This window comes from Sciurus carolinensis, chromosome 7, assembly GCF_902686445.1.
Source record: "Sciurus carolinensis chromosome 7, mSciCar1.2, whole genome shotgun sequence".
NCBI classification, from domain to species: Eukaryota; Metazoa; Chordata; class Mammalia; order Rodentia; family Sciuridae; genus Sciurus; species Sciurus carolinensis.
Genome location: NC_062219.1, coordinates 153621642 through 153639133, shown reverse-complemented (window position 1 = coordinate 153639133; position 17492 = coordinate 153621642). Strand labels below are relative to the sequence as shown.

The 17492-nt window shown below is 53.6% G+C and overlaps 1 protein-coding gene across 4 annotated transcripts in view; it reads left to right on the top strand.

Annotated features, from left to right (window-relative positions):
• The window catches only part of Ripor2 (RHO family interacting cell polarization regulator 2), a 104852-nt gene that overhangs the window by 8990 nt on the left and 78370 nt on the right, over nt 1–17492 (top strand). The window contains exon 1 of one of the 4 annotated variants that reach the window (XM_047559044.1): nt 14308–14496. The exons of the other annotated variants lie outside the window; for them this stretch is intronic. The gene's annotated coding sequence lies outside the window, so the exon portion shown is untranslated. Of the gene's footprint in view, nt 1–14307; nt 14497–17492 lie in introns of those variants that run through there. 4 annotated transcript variants of the gene reach the window in all.

Sequence of the window (17492 nt, the reverse complement as noted above, 5' to 3'; positions counted from 1 at the left end):
GTTCTTCAGTCTTTGATTTTTACTATTCAGACTCCAAACTGAGGGAAAGTAGCAATAGGCTACAGAATGGATAAAGTATTTGAATTCAAACTACCGAGTTCAACTTACTAGTTGTTTGACATTAGTCAAAATTATCTAACCCTTCAGAAGCTTCAATTCCTCCTTCCACATGGGGATTATGATAATGATGGTAGTGGCGATGATGATATTAATAATGATATGAGGTGAGGATGCGATGGTGGTGATGATGGTGGGGGTAGTAATGGTGATGGTGATAGTGGTGGTGATAGCGTTGGTAATGGTGATGATGGTGGTGATGATGACAATCGTGGTGGTGATGATGATGGTGGTAGTAATGGTTATGGTGATGGTGATAATGATGGTGGTGGTGATAGTGATGGTGGTAGTGATAGTGATGGTGGTAGTAATGGTAATGGTAGTAGTGGTGGTGATGGTGATGGTGGTGATGATGACAATTGTGGTGGTAATGATGGTGGTAGTAATGGTGATGGTGGTAGTGGTGGTGATGGTGTTGGTGATTATGATGATGGTGGTGGTAGTGGTGGTGATGGTGGTAGTGGTGGTGATGGTGTTGGTGATATGATGGTCATGGTGGTGATGGTGGTGACGGTGGTGGTAGTAATGGTGGTAGTGGTGGTGTTGGTGTTGGTGATATGATGGTCATGGTGGTGATGGTGGTGACAGTGGTGGTAGCAATAGTGGTAGTGGTGGTGATGGTGTTGGTGATAATGATGATGGTGGTGATGATGATAACAATGATGACATTTGTCCCTTCACAAAATAGCTGAGGAGATAATGTATGATGCAACTAAAACTCATTCAGGGCTCATGACACAAAGGTCAGCTCTTATCTAACTGTGATGGTCTCAGCTGTCCCAGCTTTCCAAGTCGACACAGTTGCCCTCTCCTACTCCTGGTTTTTGTCACAGGACGAGCCAGCTTAATCAAAGACACAGCTGATTAGAGCAGGACTGTTGAGACTGCTCACTTCCCAGGACTCTAGCGATGCCTCTGGCTCAAGGACAGCAAGCCTGGCTGCCCTCTGATCCTCACCACGTGACCGAGGCAGGGCTGGGAATAGCCTCCCTGCTTGGCACAGCCTCGTTCACGATTTCTTCCCTACTTCCTGTCACTGTCACAACATGCTCTCCTTTGCCTGGTATTGAAGGGTAACCGCACGATGGAAGTTTTCTGTGGAGAGGGGCCCGTTGCTCTGTCCTTGAATGCTGGAGGTGAAGAATCACCCCTTGACGGCATCTTCAGCAGGACCTATTTCCTGGGTAAATATTTACCGTGGCGAATGTATCACAGTCACTGCCAACTCTCTCCACTCCCCAGAGCTCTTTTAGAAAGGTGATCTGAGGAAGGCTGACCTTTCCATGTGTGTTGAAGACTTCTAGTTTGAAGTCAGCCCCCATGGAGAACTTCGATCATATGTATACACATATATAGTCACACACACACACTCATGTCACGGCACCCTCTTGGGACAATGACGAAGATTTCAAATGCAGCCTCTCCGCTTTTCCCTTTGGAGGCCCTTTGTGTTCATTTACTCTTCCATTGATCTTTAAATATTTCCATTGGTAAGATCTCCTGGAGGGAACGATGACAATCTGCTTATGTGCATTGGCACGTGAAGATGCTCATGGCACGCAGACATACAGAGGACAAACTCTAGCCCTGGTCCTCAGTACACCACCACAAGGGCAAGAGGACAGGTGCATAGAATCAGCCCTCCAGGAACTGACCATTCACTGAGCTCCACTAGTGAAAGTTCTGACCAGGGCTCCCCACCAGCCAGTGAGGTCAGCAATAACAGCTGAAGCAGGGCCGATCAGGAATGGACCACCCGACCTTCTACACCTGGCAGTCAGCAGGTGGTGTGTCGTAGGCCCATCTTCCGTATGTGAAAACACAGCACATCTTGTCATTTACGTAGGGATCACAATGCAGAGGACAGAAAACCCCTAGGTCTTCCTAACATTGACAATAAGCCCAGAAAGATCTTGGTTAAGGCCTTCAGAACCCACAGGTAATGCTGGGACTGCCCGTGGCCAGTCAGAGGCTCTCTGCCCTGCTCTTGTTCCAGGCAGGGGCTGACAAATCAGGGTCTGCAGGCCAGATCCAGCTGGCGGCAGGAGAGTGAGCATGTGCAATTGATTCAGTGCGAGGTACAAACCTGGAATCTCAGTTACGGAAAATGTTATCTCGAAGATAAAACATTCCATTCATTCCTCTCTTTAGTAGACCATTATTGCCCCAAAAATGGTGCTCAATTATTATATTTTGAATTATGTCAATAAAAATTTTGAGAAAGTTTGCTTTCTTTCTGGTTATATGATCTACATAATTTCCTTCTTTTTACCTCTTGGCCCACAAAGCCTTAAATACTTATCTGGCGCTTTCGAGAGAAGGCCTGCCAAACCCTGAGTGAGGCGTCAGCTTCCAGATCCTTTTCCCTCCTAAGTCACTGAGAACTTCTGAGCCATCTCTTCCTGAGCCCCTCTTTGCATCTGCTGGGAGGGTCTTCTCCTTATTGAGTTCCTAGGTGAGAGGGATTCACCCCCATGGTTATGTCGATACCCTCTTAGAGAGAGTGCGTATCAGCCCCTTATCTCTCTCTGTAACATCAATTGGAAGGGTGACAAAAATGAGTGGCCTTAGACAGAATTCTCTGGCTGGAGGTGGGGTGAAGGCCAAGGATCTATTCTCCTGGCCCACAGTAAACAAGGTGAAGGAAGACAGTCACCGCAGAGTCCAGGGCCTCTCTCCCAGGAGACCCCAGGGCCCACTGGTCTGCGAGATCAGAAGCCCTTTGGCCCACTCATAATGAATGGCTGGTCAGCAAGCAGGACCTAAGACTGTCTTCTGGGCTTTCCCACACACCAAGTCTCCCAGTTCACAGAGAGCAGTGACACCAGGCCTCAGAGGGCATCTCCCCAAAGCTTAACCACAGACTGGAAATACATTACCTTTATGGCAGAAGATTACATGGGATTAGTGGAGTTTTGATCTTCCAAAAACAGTGCTGGCTCTTGCCACTGCCCCAAGTCTGTAAGGCAGACCGGCGTGAGTCTGCTCAGCCTGCATGTTAATTTGAGAACAAGGAAGCCTTTTCAAAACAGACACGACAGGAGAGAGCTAAAGCACTGCCACACACCCATGCACATTTAGCAGGGGCTGTTCAGCTCCTGGTTGCTAAGCATTAGAAGAAGCAGGAATGTTTAGCTCTATTAGGCATCTCTGAGCAGTTCTGGCTTGCTGTAGGGGGAAGTAAATCTTTCTACTAAAAAGACTTAGGAAACTCTGTTGCACTGTTGGTGGGAATGTAAATTAGTGGTGAGTTAGTCAGCTTTTCATGGCTGTGATCAAAACACCTGACATAAACAACTTAAAGAGGAAAAGTTTATTTTGGCTCAGGGCTTCAGAGGTTCAGTCCAGGGTTGGCGGGCTCCATTGCTTCAGACCTGAGGCAAAGCAGACCATTATGGCAGAAGGGTGTGGTGGAACAGAGTTGCTTATCTCATGGCAGCCAGGAGGCAGAGAAAGAACGAGAAAGGAAGGGTCTAGGGACAAGATACGGTCCCCAAGGGCACACCCCTAAAACCTGCTTCCTCCAAGCTGGCCCCACCTGCCTATGGTTTCCAACACCTCCCAGGATCACTCAGATTATTAATTCATCAAATGGATCAATGCACTAATGAGGCTGAAGCCTCATGATCCAGTCATTGCCTAAAAGTCCCACCGCTGAACACGGCTGCATTGGGAACATGCATTCAGCACATAAGCCTGTGGGGAACATGCACGGTTCAGATCCAAACCAAAACAGTGGTCATGTAAAATGGTACTGCTGCTATGGAAAATAGTGTGGCAATGCCTCAAAAAGTTAGAAATAGCATTGCCATACGATCCAGCGATCTCACTTCTGGGTATATACCCAAGCAAATTGAAAGCAGGGTCTTGAAAAGATGCGCGTGCACTGTATTTGAAATGTCATTGACAACGGCCAAGGGGTGCAAGCAGCTTAAGTGTCCCTTGAGAGCGAATGTGGCGCAGACCTGGATGGAGTGCTCTCCAGCTTTAAGGAGTGACACTCTGACACAGGCTACAACAGGGTGAGACTTAAGGACAACGCAAAGCAAAAATCAGTCTCAAAGACGGCAGATCCTGTGTGATTTCACTTATATGAGGTACCTAGAGCCATCGTTGGGACAGCAAGTAGGTGGAAGTCACCTGGAGCAGGGAAGAGGAGAGGAGGAGGATTTTTATTTAATAAGCATAGAGTTTCGTTTTGCAAAATGAAAGCCATTGCAGAACAATGGGAATGTACTTTTCACTACTGAACAGTACCCTTAAAAATGGCTAAGATGTGAAACTTTGTTACCTGTGTTTGACCACAACACACGCAGACGCACAAATGTATAGATCTCCTCACTTAAATAGTTCAGAATGAGTATTCCAAAATAGAGGAAACTCCTAGGCAATTCTAAAATCCTGCAGAGCAGTTGCGTTTCCTTAACCATGCATCCTTACCAGGAGTGAACCAAATCTCCACAGGAGATAGAGGAGGTTCTAAGGAGCTGGTCTAGACCGAGCCAAAGCTGGGTGTATCCAGCTTACTCCTAGGGAGACGTTTCTTCCTAACTGCATCTGTGAGACTACATGGGACTCTTCCAAGAGCACCTGCTGAAAGCCTGCCGTGAGCAGGGCTCAGTTCTCTTCTGGCTCTCAGGACGCAGCGGTGACTACAGGAAAGGCTCAGCCTCGTGAGCAACACTGGGCTGCACCGGAGGGAGGCGGACACGCAACCCCGTAGGAACACCACGGAAGGGGAGGTGCGTGTGGTGGCGAGCAGGAAGGCTGTTCTGACACAGGCCACAGGCTGAGGGCAGTCGAGGGCCAACCTGTGGGGGTCAGGAGCGGCAAGGAGACCCGGGGCCGAGCACAGGGGGAGCAAGGCCAGGTGGTCGGAGATGAGACTGGGAGGTCTGGAGTTTTTATTCTCTGCGCACCTGGCTTGCCTTGCGAAAGGATCCTTCTAGTGTGGCCTTGGAAACAGACAGGATGCAAGGGGGGAGGCAGAGAGGCTGGTCAGGGGACTTGGAATGCTCCGGGGCAGAACTGCTGGGATCCTGTGCTCAGGCACACCAGGGGAGTGGGCCAGGGCGACGCTTTGTCCTGGGTGTCCGCAGGGAAAACCTCACCCTTTCCCGGGATGAGGAAAGCTGGGCAGGAGCAGGCTGTGCCGAGCAGGGGTTGCGGTGGGGAAGCAGGAGTCCAGCTGTGGACGGGTGGCTCTGTGAGCCTGTCTGAGCACTGGAAGACAGGCACTGGAAGCACTCTGCCCTCTGACTGCAAAGCTGCAGGGACGTGGCGAAAATCCCCCACCGACTCTGCCCCAGCCTGTGGGGACGGGGCAGCAGAACCTGGGGGCTGTGGGGGCTGGTCCCAGACCTGCCATGCAACCGCTCCAGGGCATCACAGGGGCCAAGGGAGGGCCGGGCAGCCTGGCCGGCTCCGGGGCGAGTGGCTGGGGCGAGGGCCTGGTTCCCGGGAGCAGGGCTGTGACAGGCCAGCTCTGCCTCCTCCGGCTCTCCTGCACTGGCTGCTCTCTCCTGCTCCGGCCTCTGTGCCCAGGCTGTGGTTCACAGACTCCTCCTCCCAGCAGGCCGGCCAGGGTCCACCCCGTGGCTGAAGGCCCTCCCTGCCCCTGACCCTTCCCCTTCCCAAGGAGCTGGGGCAGCCTCCCTAGTCACACGTCCAGGCAACAGCCAACAGCCCGCGACCGCGTGCTCACTCTATTTTAACTCAAACCTTTCAAGTTATGTGTTCCATCACGTCTGTATTCTAATCCTCAGAGAAATTGCTCTTCTTCCTGTAAGACAGTCCTTCATATCCTCAAAGCACCCACTAACGCCACAAACCCTCCCAGGTCCTAAGGGAGCAGCCCCTGCTCAGATTCCACGGGGCACTGGAGCGGAATGACGTGTCCACCACCAAGAGGGCAGGTGTCTTGTGGTGAAGAGGCCAAATGTCCGTGAATGAGGACCGAAGTGCAGGGGCTCCCGCACCCAGTGGACTTGGATTTCCTGCTGATTCTGACTGAGCCTCGTGTGTGGGGGCGGGGGCCAGTGCTCACATTTATCTTTCTCGAGCAGCCCCTGGAGGCTCCTTGGGGAGTGTCAACAGGGGAAAAGGCTAAGGCAGAGACTGTCCCTGGTCTCACTGCTGCACGCAGACAGCTGTCTGGATGGCCCTGCTGCCGCTAATGAAACCATAGCTGGGGTTCCGCTAAAGACATTTAATACAGGATTGCTTGGAGAAGCCACTTTCTGCGGAGATTTGCTTAAACCAAAGCACTTGGCTTTGTTACCATTGCTGTGAAATTTTCACCTCCAGCAGCCTTAGCGCGAATGACCTATTTTGAACGTGACAGCCGATTACACTTCAGCGGCGTGAATAATTTATTAGGTGCGAGAGCACTGCGGATGCACTGATATTACAGCAGCCTCGCTAGCCTGGCTAATTATGGAGGATGACAGGGCTCGGTCCTGTTGTCACAGCTCCTATCCGAAGCTGCCAGGGATGTGGAGTGTGTGAGTGCAGAGGGCGGCAGAGGGGAAAGGCCACCGGCGTCTGGCTCCAGCTCCCACCAAGAAAGCTCTGTGGGCCCAGCAAGCTGTGGACCAGAGTCAGCCTCACTGTCACCTCTGCAAGGGACGCTCTGCGGAGCCTGGGCTGGATCCAGGATCCAGATTCTGCATAAAATGCATGCCAGCTGCAACAGGGACTTGGGAAGGAAGAGGCCTTAGACACCAGAGCCACCTGGGATGTCTAATGGGCCCCAAGTCACCAAGAGACCACTGGATTTGGGCCCAGGGCAGGGAGAGGCTGCTGAGAGAAGAATCCGCACACAGCCGGGAGGACCCCATTCTCCGCTTCCAGTGGCCCCGGCCGCCCTGCTGCCTGCAGCTCTCAGCAGCTCTCTCAACTTGCTTCCCTGGTAGCAGCAGCTCCCTTAACCCCCCAGGGACCTCCATTCCAGATGTAAATCATACTCTAAAACCATGTGCCGCAGATGGAGAAGGTTAACCAGCAGTGACAGTCCTAAGAAACAGAGCTGCTGGGCCTGCAATTCCTCCTGAAGCCACCCCCCGAAGCCACCTCCTAAAGCCACCCCCTGAAGCCACCCCCCGAAGCCACCCCCTGAAGCCACCTCCTGAAGCCACCCCCTGAAGCCACCTCCTGAAGCCACCCCCTGAAGCCACCCCCTGAAGCCACCCCCTGAAGCCACCTCCTGAAGCCACCTCCTGAAGCCACCCCTGAAGCTACCTCCTGAAGCCACCTCCTGAAGCCACCCCTGAAGCTACCTCCTGAAGCCACCTCCTGAAGTCACCTCCTGAAGCCACCCCCTGAAGCCACCTCCTGAAGCCACCCCTGAAGCTACCTCCTGAAGCCACCTCCTGAAGTCACCTCCTGAAGCCACCTCCTGAAGTCACCTCCTGAAGCCACCTCCTGAAGTCACCTCCTGAAGCCACCTCCTGAAGTCACCTCCTCGGCTTATGAATGGGACGGAACTGGAGGGAGAAGAATTAAAGAGGATCGTGTAGAACAAGGTCCTGACCTACAATGGACGGAGGAATGAATGTCAAATCATAGAAGCTCCCTGAAGAATTTTTTAAAATATAAATGAGTGGATAAAAGCAGATTTTAAAAATGATCATTCTTCGTGATTTTTAAGCAGCACATGCCTTTCAGCTGCTCTCGGATGAGCCATCCTGGGAGAAGGCCAGTCCCGGGATGGTTCCAGCCCTGGCCTCTCAGAGCCCTGTCCGAGAAGGCAGTGAGGAGTCCAGTCGACTGGTTGTTCTCACCCCCTCATGTCAGCCGCAGAGTTGGCAGGGAACAGGGCATCTGGGCCCTTTAGGCTGACCACCTGGCTGGCGACCACACCCAGTCTTGCATCCCGTGTGCACGTGTGTGACCCCGCCCACGGGTGTCCACCCACCCACCCATTGGCATCCACCCACCCACGGGTGTCCCCCGACCCACAGGTCTTCACCACTTGCCAGGCTGGGAGTCCAGGGAGGAGGCCAGGAGCCAGGAGCAACAGCACAAGAGTGGACTGGACAGACTTAAAATTTTTCCAATGATCTATAGGTAATTTTTAATAAGTATGAATCAGGGCATTACTGAGAAACCGAGGGCTCCCTCAACTTAGAATGAGTCTAGGATGTTTTGCTTATAAAGAGAAGAGTGAAAGAGGGGAGGGGCGGGCGCAGGGCATGACTAGCCCAGCCCCACATCGCAGAACTACTACTGGCCCAAAGAACCAGAGAGGAAGAAACTGCCAGGAGAGAGAGCCGTGCAGAGGGGCCGCCAGAGGGGAGCAGTCAACCTTGGTGAAGGACACAGCCCCAGGTGACCCCACAGGGAGGAGCCAGTGGCCAGCTCCTGCTTCCTGTTTGGGCTCCATTGGCCAGACCTAGTGGACACCTCAGGGCAAGGCAGCCACTGGTCCCTGGGGGGCTCAGGCAGAAAGCGGAGGAGAAGGCTGGAGAACAGGAGGCAGCAGGACACCCTGCAAGCCAGGGGCTACCTCCAGCCCAGCCCGGACACAAAACAGTCACCGTGGGGAACCTGAGCGTCCCTCACTTTACTGTTGCCCCTGTTGACAAGAGACAAGGCAGGGGACGTTGCATAGTGAAAGTTAAAGTTGAACCTTCAGGAGCCTGCACACCAAGAACCTAGCATCCTGCGTGAATGAAAACACTGAGTTTCCAGCCGTTTCTGCTTCACTGTGAGCTGCTTTATGCTCGGGTGACTATCTTACTAATACTTAATAATAAGTATTATTTAATCAATAATACGTCTTGGTTAAATGCAAGCTGTTTACTTTCAACCTCGGGCATTCATAACGATAAAGATTTGCAAATTAACATCTTGCCAAAAGTTTTGTCAATCTATATCGCTGGTCCTTAAAATGTGGTCTGAGGACCCCTGAGGTTTCCAAGACCCTTTCTGGAGTTCCCAACCTTCTCAATATTTTTTAGTCTAAAATGGTCTTGGAACCAAAAAGTTTGAAAATGACTGCTGTAGATTATGTTATTGTATAAACAGGTGTTGAGACCAAAAAGTTGGAACAACTGGTCTAGTTATGTTATTTCAGAAAATGACCTCTGTCCGTAACGTCGTAATAATATATGAAATATGGAATTCAAGTCTCTGGAGAGGAGGCTGTGCTGCACTTAGGGCAGATTTAATTTCCCATCAGCTTTGAACATTCTGCTTACTTCTGTCCACACAGCCTGCCAGGCTCTTGGAGTGAAGCGGGAAGTGGGGTGCAGGTGGGGTTTGGGATGGGGTGACCCGCCTGAGCACACCGCCTGACGTCAGGCCCTGAGTCATGCATTCCTGAGACACATTAACATGCCATGGCGGTAAGCAAGCTTCTGCTGTGCAGCAGATGTGGAAGGTGATGGAGAGGAAGCAGCCCCAGGGGTCTCCGCCCCAGGACCTGGCCATGGGCACAGGCAGGGGCAGGACCAGGAGTCTCGCTCTCGGCTGAGCAAGGCCCAGCTGTCGCCCCCCCAGGTGGAAACACGCCACCGTGGGTGCAGCTTGGATGCTAATAAATGCAGGCTTGTTGCACCATTTTTCCAGGGCAGGGGGTGACTGCCAGCAGCAGGGGCAGCATGTGCTCATTCCTCATCTAGTGGTGGTCACTGGACCTTCTGTGCTCCTTCACCTATTTCTCACCCTCCATGTGACACAGAGCTCAGTCCTGTGTGGAGGAGTCTGTGACCTTGTGAGGAGAACACCAAGTCTCCACAGAGGGCAAGTGTGCGCTTAGGGCTGTGTTCTGGAGACAGAGGACTCACAGGGCGACGGGTGTCATGTCACCCGGGAGGGAGTGCGTGGACCGTGCTTTCCAGGCCAGGCAGGATCTTTAGAGACAAACCTGAGAGGTAGGAGAAAAAGTGATTGGAGAAGACTCAGCAGAGAATTCCAAGAAGTAAGAATGACTTGAGCCAAAAAAAGGAAGCAGGAAATGTCAACTGTTGGAGCAACAGGCAGCTCGGTGATCAGGTTGTCCAGACCTTCCTGTGGCAGGTGAGGACACAGAGGTCCTCAAACGCTGGGAGTTGCTGAGTTCTCCATTGGAAACACTAAAATAGAACTGAAGGATCTCAGTCCAGCATCCAGGACTCTTCCCGGGGCTGTCCCCTGTGTGTGTGGTTGGCAGAAGAGTGACACACAGCTGGAAGGACTTCCAGAAGCTCACTGCAGCACCGACGGGGCTGGATGCCTCTCGGGGCTTTCTGTAGACCACTGCTTCCCAAGTCCACTCTGAGAGGACTCTGAGAACCTCCTGTGCTTGATAACGACGAGAATTGACCTGAAAATCTAGACTCTTTCCCAGAATGATGCTTGTGTACTTCATAAATTATTAAACTGAAGACAGAGAGAGGAAGAAAGACTGGTCAGAACAACGAATGAAGAAATCAACAGACGGGGTCAAGGTGGAGGGCAACAAGTTACAGCGTGAGAGAGGAGATCAAGAGTCGTAGAACTGGTGGCAGTCCAAGCTGGATCTGGGCCCTGCACTTGGGTGGCCACCCTCTAAGCAAAGCTCATTCCGGTAGAGGAGGGACTGCAGATCTGGGACATTGGATCCGCTGTCCGTGTAGGTATGGAGCATCACAGTTAGGAAGACCCTAGGGGCAGGTGGACCTGGTCACCTCTCTCTCCAGGACCAGTCAATGAGGCCAAGAACCCACCAGCAGGGCAGGCACGAGGACTATTTAGGAATGTAAGTGGAGAGTGTGGACAGTGCGAACACCTCTCCGAGACCTTCTGATGAAGCGACAACTCCACTCCCCAGCAGTGTGGTCCTCACGTGAGCTCTGTACTCATCTGAGGTTCTCAGCCAGGAAAGCAAAGTGGCCGCGTCTTGGGGGCTTTCCTGCTGTCTCCTGTGATCACTGACGGCAGGAAGAACATTCAGGCTGGCCTGGCCACGTCCACCCTCCAAACACTGGCCATGAGGGCCCATGAGGGGAGGACGGCATAGCATCAGTTATGGAAAGAGACCCTTTCTGGTGCTGCCCAAGTTCAAACACCGTCTTGTGATGCCAAAAATAACTGTGGTTCCCATGGCACCATGTCACTTCCTCTTCCATAACTCACCTCGCTTATTTATAACCACCTCCAGCACCAGGCTCACAGGCAGGTGGTGAGACTGCTGGGCTTCCCTCTGCACCTGTATTATTATTCCAACTACTTGTTGAAATAATAGCTCTCGTTTATACTTAGGAGAGTTTCCAATTAAGACTAATAGATAGAGGGGAGTCAGGCATGGTGGCGCTCACCTGGAAACCCAGGGACTTGGGAGGCTGAGGCAGGAGGATCAAAAATTGGAGACCAGTTTGAGATTCTGCCTCAAAATAAAAAAAAAAAAAAGAAGAAGAAGAAGAAAAGTGTCCCTGGGGATGTAGTTTACAGGTAGAGCACCCCGGGTTCACTCCCCAGTGCCCCCCACACCATTTCTATGTGAGGGCAAACCTCTACTTGTGCCAAGTTGCTTCTGGTTTGGAAGGAACTGGTTCTTCCTGTTCATATGAAAGAGCAATGTGAGAGACTCATCTTGGGCAGGGGTCGGGATGTTCGATAATATCACCATCCCTGATGCCCAGCAGGCTTTGGGCTTTACTGCTCTGGATTGTGCCACAAGGGCTCCACCGTGGTCTCCTAGGGCTCTGCCCAGTCAAGCTTTTGGAATACAAGAATCCTACTGGGGGAACACTAGGAATCCAGAAGGTAGGAAACAGAGAGGGTGGGGACAAGAAGAAACGGACCAGTAAGGATTGTAGCGCAGTCCCTTGCTCACACACTTATGGGGGCTGCAGAGTCCCCAGGACAGATCCCACAGCCAGGAACTTGCGATCCAGTGGGGGAAACAGCCCACTCTGTCCTACTCCAGCCGTTGGTCGCCGGCGGTGCTCCTTCCTGAGGGAGCCAGCTCCCGGAGGGCACGACTCCCAAGGAGCCTCCTGGTCCTGCCCAGAGCTGCAGTTCAGTCCAGGAGGCCGAATGGGGCCCCAGGAAAAGCAGAGACTGCAGCTGGGGCAACGCTCAGCCCCAGAGGGGAAGTCGGGAGTGCGTTGTGGTGGAAGACTCTAAGTAAAAACAGCTCTGAACTTGGATTCACACATGACCTTGAATTACAGCTTCGCTTTTGTGATTGTGAGCAGGTTATTGCTCAGCTTCTCAGAGCATCAGTGTCGGCTACCTTTCCAACCAGGCGGCAGTGGAAAAGGAAGGCTGGCTGAGGGGTCCTGGTGGGAGGGCCCCCACACCTCCGCGCCTGAGGAAGGCAGTGAGGGGGAGTGCTCAGAGGGGAAGTGGGCCTCCCTCCAGGGTGGGCACCAGGCTGCTCCCCGCCAGGTGTCCTGGGGAGCCGTGAGCAGAAGCTCTCCTGCGCGCTGTGAGTGGAGGTCTGCGTGGTGCCCTCAGGCTGTGCCCCATGAAGGCAGAAGGAAAGGAAAGGACTCGATGGTGGCCGCTGGTGGCTTTAGCTCGGGAGGAGAGAGGCACAACTGAGGGTGGAAGGCTGGAGAGGATAGCTCTTCAGGGACTTGCAAGCAGAGGGATATAGTCTGAGATTTCTTCTGCAGCCCGATGGGGGAACCAGCAGGAGAGGGACCACAGTCCAGTTCATATTTTTAAAGGTCACTCTTCCTGCAGGGTAGGCAGTTATCTATTGCTGCGCAACAAATTGCCATACATTTAACCATTTAAAAGAGCACGCGTTTATTATCCCACAGTTTCTGTGAGTTGGGAATACAGGCATGGCTTAACTGTGACTTCTGAAGAATGGGAGACATGATAGTAGGGTCACCACATGCTGTGTTCTGCAGGTGCCCAAACTTGGGTTTTTTTCATGTGCATCTAAAGTTAATTAAACCGTGTCATCTTGGACAAGTCTCTTGAACCTTGGTTTCCCCATCTATAAAATGGGGATAATAATTCCTACTGCAGGATTGTAGTCAGAAGTCAACGGCACAGTGCTGTAAAGTATCTGCTTTGCAGCCCGAGGATAGAATAAGGTGGTCAATACTCTGTAGTGTTCAGTTCAAGTGGATTGAGTCAAGTCAAACGAGCTCACTGGAGACTTGAATATTGCGTGTTGGCCAGAATCCTAATGTTGCACACACATGAAGAGCCCCTGGCCAGGCAGACTCCTGTTTATTCACATGCTTAACAGGGTTTCTCCTCTGGGGAAAGACATACACGGGAAGATTAAATGCTGTCAACCCAGTGAGGTGGGTCACTGGGAAAAGCAGTTGTAAGGAAAGTCTGGACTTTCCACCCGCTGTGGTCTAAGGTGCAGGTGTGATGACCAGAGCTGGCTTGTGGGTGTTGGTTGCAGGTCTCAGGCGGACCCTACAGCTCCTGGGCCCTGAGGGGCTGTTGGGCTGAGGGCTGGTGTAATGATTAGGCTGTGGTTTGGCTGCTTCCTTCCAGGCCTGAGGTGGGGTCCTTCAGGACTGAGAGGGACTTGACAGGTCTCCTAGGAACAGCTGCCAAGCTCACTGACTCTTCCAAATGCCCTGGTAAAGCGCCTGTACCCCAGGTGCGGGAGGGGTGGGCGCATTTTGTGGGTACCACTCTACTTAATATGTTCTAAATGAACAATTTACTCAACAGGGTGTTTTACAGACGAGGAAACCGGGGCCTGGCAGGGATTGCCTGCGGAAGGAGGGGGCAGAGTGATGAATTGTTTTTGTCGAGCAGACCCAGACTTTCCTAAAGGAAATCTTTACGTATCATTCACATCCACCAAAACAAAATTTAAAAAATAATTTTCACCCCATTATGATGAGGCGGCTGTCCACACACGCCGCGGTGCAGCCCCGTGGGTCACCCGGCCTCTCGAAGGGCTTCCCAGAGCAACCCTGCCCAGCCGCCGCCCTCGGGCCCGCCGCTCCCGAGCGGCCTCCGCTAGGTCCGGTCGCCGCCGGCCTGGCTTCCCTTCCGCCCTCCGTGCGCTCCGTGCCCCAGGCCGCTCCAGCCCCAGCGCGGTTCCAAGGATGGCTCCAAAGCCGTGGCACCAGCGGGCGCAAGGAACCGGGAGCTACCCCAGGCACCGGTCCGGGCGGCGGCCAGGCAGCTGCCCCCGCGCGTCGCCGCCCCGCTCCAGTGACGCCGCGGCCCCGCCCGCGCCCCGCCCGCGCCCCGCCCCGCGCTCCGCCCGCCGCGCCCCCGCTCCGCCCCGCAACTTGGCCCGGGGCAGCGACGCCGGGACAGCAGCGCGGGGACACGGCTGTCACCGCGGCCCTTCCCTTTCACCCGCGCGAGTAGCTCGGGCTGTGGGCAGAGCCCGAGAGCAGGCAGCCCGACATCGTGTGGGCGCCGAGGTGACGCGCCGGGGGCCGAGCTCCTGTCATGACCAGGAGCGTTCGTCCTTAGGTAGGCGCACCGCTTCGTTTGTTCTCTTGCTTCCGATTTGGAGGGAGGGCGTCCTCGACTTGGTGAGCGTGGAGTGAGCGTGGCAGCCGTGCGGACCCGGCGTCCCGGGCTTCGGCGACCCTGGCGACTCGGGCATCTGATGCCCTCCGCGGAGAGAAGGGAAGTTGCTGAGCGAGAGGGGCACACGCACTCTGCAGGCAGAGCCGGAGGATGCCCTGGGGAGAGGAGGCGCGGCCGAGAAGGTCAGAGAGCCCGCGGCGGTGCCCGGGCAGAAGCGTTTCTGGGGCCCGGAAACGCACGACTGCAGGATCGTGGCCGGAGGTGGGGAGGGGTGCTTGAGCGCTGGCGGACGGGGGCGGCGTGGCCCCGGCTGCCCAACGACTTCTGGCAGAATCCAGCTCAGGGGAGGATCACCGGCCAGGGGCGTCACTTGCCCCCTGGCTGACCAGTTCAGCTTGGTTGTGAATCAGCCCCCTCCTCACCGCGTCTGAATTCCACATGGGCCTTGAGGGGGGGAGGCGATGAGAACTGGGAAGAGGGACAAGAGAGGGGAAGCGAGTTGCCTTGATGTGGACCTGCGTCTGGGAGGATGGGGACGTGGGATGCTCCTGAGGACAGGAGCCACCGGCAGGTGTCTTGGCAGGAGGGGTCCCAGAAGGAGGCGTCTGCCACAGTGTTGCCCAAGACTGTCACCTCCTGACTCCTCCCGCAAGGTAGTGACCATCCGGTAGAGAACCTTCAATTGAGAAGGGAGTGGGTGCTGTTTGAAATTCAGTCAGCTGAAGCCATGAAGGTGTTAGGGTGGCAGAAGGGCTGCAAAGTGACAGCTCAGGAGCAAGACAGCAAGTGGGAAGCCTAGAGAAGCAGGCTGGCCCTGTGCAGCGGGGCGATGCAGAGTACCTGGCAGCTGAGGTGCCTGTGTGTGGTGTGAGTGACAGAAGAGAGAGCGTGAGCTTCCAGTCTGGGGAAACGTGTTGGGCTAGTCCTCCCTCCCCCCAACCCACCCCCCGTCTGCCTGTGCCCCTGCTCTTGGCTGCAGGTCTAGGATTGTGACTGCTCATTGCCCCCATTCCCACAGACACTGCATGCCCCCCTTGAGGGGGCTGTGCATCACCTGTGAGCTGCTGTTCATCCCATGATCACCTGACACAGTCGTTTCTTCCTTTTGGTTTCATCTCAGGTTTGTGTGGTCTGAGGACAGCCCCCATCCCCGATATTCCTACTGGTTTACTTCTCTTCCTCTTGCTCTTCCAGGGTCTGCCCACACACGTCTTCTAGGTCCACCACACTGCGTTTTACCTGCTGTCACAGCAGGAATGTCAACCATGGACTCCCCAGAACCAGAAACAGCACAGCTAGTCTCTAGTGGTCAGTCAGGAAGTAGCCAGTAGCTGCCCTCCCCCAGTAGGGATGAACTGCAGGGACACATCTACCTGGGGTGACAGTTACTAGAGGAAAGGCCTCCTCCTTCTCTGTGCCCCTCTAGCCAGCCCTGGGGGTCAGCCTCCTGTGTTCAGCTGCCCTTCAGTGGAGGTCCTTCCAAATGGTAGCCTTTCCCCTTGGAAGACAATGCATTTGTCCAAAAATGTGATGCTTCCAAAACCCTAACTGGAGGATCTGTTAATAAAAGCATCCTGCATATGTGGTTTTTCCAAAAGACTCCCAATTGGTGTTGTTTCTCTCTTCCCCTGAAATGCTAATGTGCGATTTTGCTTTGAATATTTTATCCTCAGTATGAATATAAAGATATACAAAGCTAGAGAAGAAAACTGAAAGTGCCCACCAGGGACTTGCATGGAATTCTGATTACCCAAACACAGACTCCAGAAATGGCTCCCTTTCTTTGTTATTGACAGTGTTATTTCCAGCAGAGAACGGCCCTGTCCCATCTCAAGGGTGGTCCAAAGAAGTCCAGGAGACCAGGGAGGAAATGCTTATGTCTACAGATGTTGGTAGCTAAACTTGCATGTGAAGTCCCTGCTTGGGTATCAGAGTCCACGCAGTGGGGCCCTGCATGGCAGCGAGGTGTCCCGCACTAAACCTGAGGTCATTGCAATGGAAACATTGTTACCATAATAAAACCCCACAGTGCAGCTGTGATACCAGCCACATGCCCTTTGGAAATGTAACCAAGCCATTTCTGTTACAAGTTGGGTGAATTCAGGGATTATTAGTTCACCCCTCTGTCAAGGGACCAAAACGCAGCGGAGACAGCTGTGGACAGTGAGCAGTATGGCTTTCTGGTTCTGTAGTAAATGGTCTGATCATTCAGACAATAGGCTCTTGGGTCTAAGCGTGTGTTTTACTTTATAAGTCGCTGCATTCAATGTGTTGGGGGAAAAAAATTAAAGCTGTCTTGTTTTAATTCTGAAAAGAAGTTAGAAGTCTAAAACCAGCTTCTCGCTTTCTTGGGAGGAAGTGGTGGTGGAAGCGAAAGCCCTTTCATGTACACAATGGTGCTCCTGGGGCCATGGCAGATCTGACTTTCCAGTGGGGCTTCCTGTGCCCCGTGGCCGAGAGCGGCTCCTGCTTGTGAAGCTTGTTACCAGGGTTGCTTGTCTGCCAGGCAGAGGTCCAGGAGCTGGGGAGAGAGACGGCTTGTGTTCGTGGCCATTCAAGCAGAAAAGAATACCAGCCGCATCAGACAATGGAGGGGCGCACGGCAGGGCGGGGCGGGGGATGGCCCTCCACAGCCCTTCATTGGTTCCCAAAGGCCAACCTAGGTGTGGAACGGTGTCGCGAAGCAGTTGCCATGCAAACACCCGGCCGGCGACGAGCAGATCTGTCTGGAAAAGCAAGAGATGTTGAGTATTTCCACCCACTGGCAGCACTTGCTTTGGTCCCCTTTCTCCTACTTTCGGATCCTATTCTGGCGGGTGGTTTCTTGAAGCGACATATTCCTCACTCAAGCACAAGGGCACCTTCGTGTGGGTTCAATGGAAGGGAGTCCCTCCTGCCTCTCGACCTACCGCGAATGCGCGGTTCTCCTCCCGCCT